Here is a 3,551-nt window from a genome sequence, read left to right as displayed (position 1 = left end):
TAGTTTGAGAATTCTACTAATTCCAAGTATTCCATTATTATTATTAAATAAGAGAATATAAAAAGTAAAGAGGAGAAGACATAACCAGAAGAATTGTGAGAAATAAGTTAATTTATCAAGTTGAGGCATTTCGATTTGGATTTCAAATAAGAAGAAAAAAAAGGATTTTGTGAAATTTAGGAGTCGTTCGAAAGCATCAAGAGGGAAGAACTCAGATAGAAAGGCAGGCGAAGTTGGCGGCCAACCTAATCCCCCTCCCAGTTGTACCCTTGTGCATCCCCTTCGTAAACGATTTCCACTGGATCTGGAGATTCCCCGGGTCCCCCCGAATCGTCATCTTCGGACCCTGAATCATCATCCCACCTTTTACGCTTCCTCGAAGAAGACGGGCCTGCCTCGTTCGCCCCATCATTTGCTTTTGTGCTTTCAGGGGATCCCGTGGAATGAGCCTCCTGCTCTTCCGCAGGCGCATCGGGGTCGGGAGAATCTGGTTCACCGAGCTCGGCGCGGCGAAACCGCTTCGCCAGATTGGTGCTGTTGCGACGAATTCGCTTCCATCTCCGGCTTCCGTATAATCAGAGAAGATTTGTTGAAGAGTATCTCCTCCCTCACTATTCCACAATATAAGACTTTCAGTGAACGATCGCGCAGACTCACCCTCCTCTAAAGGAAGAGGAGTGCCTACTTCGTTAAATATTCTTTCAACCTTGGAAGTCAACTCCGAAATCATGGCTTCGGGATGGGCGGCGTGCGCCATTTCCTGCTGGAGGTCTGGTAGTCCGCCAACGGGAGGTTGGTCTATGGGAAAGTCACCCTCGTTAGGAGCATTGGTCATGACGAGAACATTGAGATCCGCGACATTCTCATTCCCAAGATGAAAGGCTATTCCTTGAACTCCGAATAAGACAACTAATGCCATTATTAGTACTGGCAACGCAAGACCAAACGATGGTATAGCAATGAACAAAAGAATGACACTTGGAAATAATGAACGAAGAATCATTGGAATTTCCCATCTTTTTCAGCTCTGCTCCCTAAAAAAAGGGGGACTTTCTAAAGTGACTGGGTTTTTTACCCAAGAACCTGCTATTAAAGAGAAAGAGACAGACTAACAAGAAACAGCCTTTACTTATTCCTACCTGGGACTGAACACCTACACAATAGAGATTTGAAGAAGTAACAACATTGTTCTTTTTAAGTACAGTAAGATTTCGACAAAAAGAATGGGGGTCTTCCCCTCGCTTTGAGGGTCGCTTGAATTTGAGTTCGTTTGCTGGTCAGGATCGCCTCGAAAGCCGTTTGCGGGCGCATACGTTTTCTCGCTTCATTGTTATACGATTTTATTCAAACGAGATCCCTACCTACGACATAATTAGCGGGTCAGCCTGCCTTTAGCCTTGGAAGAACTATTTGGTTGGTACTTGATAATTTCTATCTGTGGCTACTCCGCGAGCCCTTGCAAAATGGGACTTCCTAGCTATCAGTCTAAGAATGCTTCAACGAGAAAACAAGCTGTCACATGACATCGTCTACCAACTGAGCTATTTTCATCGCCATTGAAGCAAGTTTAACGCAAGCTCTACTCCCGGAAAGACATGAACTCGGTTCCCGTACTGGTCACATGCAATTAGAGCCTATCATCCGCAGATATGGGGCGTATGTCTTTACTATACGCATATTTTTATTCATCCGTGATAAATGAGTGCTTCTCAATCGTTCCAGTCCCATCCTTGCGTCTCTCTCCCGGTCATGCCGTCTTCTTCGAATCCTCCTTTACGATGGTGGTATTTTAGATAGCCTGAAAGGCCCCGTCAGCGATAGAAGCTATGGGTTTTTTACTTGCGGTAGACTGTACCTTTTTTATTTATTTCTTACCAAGACTCTCTTCTACGGAATTCCTGGCGTAAACCCCCGGAGGGCGTGCCCCGCAGGGCGTTTGTTCAACATAACAAGAGCAGAGCTTCAAATCAGCTCATTTTCTTTCTCATGTAAAAATGGGTACTCCGCTGCTTTGTTTTTTCCTGAGGATACCAACTTAACCGATGGAATGGAATGCATTCATCATCGGTATGGATTTGATACCAACTCCCTATCGTTCTTTCGTCTATTATGAGATTAAGACATTAACATGCGCCAGTAACATTAAGCATGATCGTATCCGGAGGAGCTAGATTGTAAAAAGATAAGGAAACCTTAGATGCTTCATGATTTTCTCTTTGGCTCGATTGCTTTATATTTGTCTTATTTTAGGAAGGCCTAAGAATGGAAGAGAATGAGAGATATTCATGTTATCGCGAGCCGCAGGAGACGACTAGTCATGTACAACCATTTCGATCGCTTTAGCGTGCTGTCTTCTTGTCTCTACTCGAGATCTATTCTATAATTTGACATGTGTGGCATGGGGGCCGGCGGTATTGTGTGTTGTTGAAACACTGGTAGCGAAAACTAGAGTGGAATGCTTGACGAAGACACTGGGGTTCCATGACGGCTACGCTGTAGACAGTGAGGGACGAAAGCTAGGGGATTTCCCAAAGTGGTCATACTCTCTACTGAGTTATCAAACCTGCCTGCACCAGCCAACCTACCGCGACACTTGGTCGGTACGTGCTGTTTATCTCCACGCTATCTGTGACAGTTAGCACGCTCCTTTATTACAATCTGTGTATTATTCAACTTAATTAGATAAAGGCCTCTCATTATTTGTTTAAATCTTTGCTACTTACAGATGTGATTGGTGTCGGGAATCCTACCCAAACTTGGAAAAGAACTATTCTATTTGGCACTTGAGAAACCGATATAGGATTTAGGTCGTCCCGACCAGTAACAAAAGGGAAATTGGGCCCATTCACAAGAAATGAGAATTCTCGTTCGTATAGTATAAAAGAAGGAGGTCGGCACCGTGCTTTGGACAAATTGACTTTCTTCGCCATTCTCCCTTTTTCATCTATATACACAATTCTACTTGATTTGCCCTTGAATAGTAAGCCCCGGAATTACTAAATTGTATGGTTGTTTTCCGCGTGGTGAGCAGGATCCAACCCATCGAGCGGTGGCCCTATCCAACGGTTGGTTCTTGTTATAATGGTTGGGGAGACCTTTGATTGTGAATACCAAGTGGAACAAGCGAGTAAAGAGGGAAGGCAGTCTAAGTTTCCAATCCAGTGTCCTAAGCGCCCTGCTTTCGTCTTGATTTATTGCATAGGTAGTGTGCAGCTGCTGCCCGTTTCAAACTTGTACTCCTCTGGTAGTGTAGTAAAGCCCATTAGAAGTGAGATTCGTTGATTCTATCAATAATCTTAAACTTAAACCTCGTGAAGCCCTACCCTAGGTAAAGGGCTTCTGCTACCAGACGGATTGAGTGAGGAAACGTATGCACGGCTTCACTATTTAGTAAGGGCAGCGGCTTTAGAGTAGGAAAGGGTGTGGCCATAGTTTCCTGCACACCGAAGCTATTAGTGACCCGCTTTGGAGACTCATCCCAGGGAAAAGGTAGGAGCGCCAAAAGCATCTGTTGGTGGGTAATCAGCGGAGCAGCTTCTTTACACGCCGAA

The 3,551-nt window shown here is 44.6% G+C and overlaps 1 pseudogene; it reads right to left on the bottom strand.

The window, feature by feature from the left end:
* Positions 1–245: 245 nt before the first annotated feature.
* Positions 246–2,929, bottom strand: LOC147951977 (uncharacterized; annotated as a pseudogene).
* Between the last annotated feature and the right edge of the window lie 622 nt (positions 2,930–3,551).

The sequence above is a fragment of the Triticum urartu genome, unplaced genomic scaffold, assembly GCF_056163025.1.
Source record: "Triticum urartu cultivar PI428250 unplaced genomic scaffold, HENAU_Tu73 scaffold2, whole genome shotgun sequence".
NCBI classification, from domain to species: Eukaryota; Viridiplantae; Streptophyta; class Magnoliopsida; order Poales; family Poaceae; genus Triticum; species Triticum urartu.
This window is presented reverse-complemented; position numbering and strand designations above follow the sequence as displayed.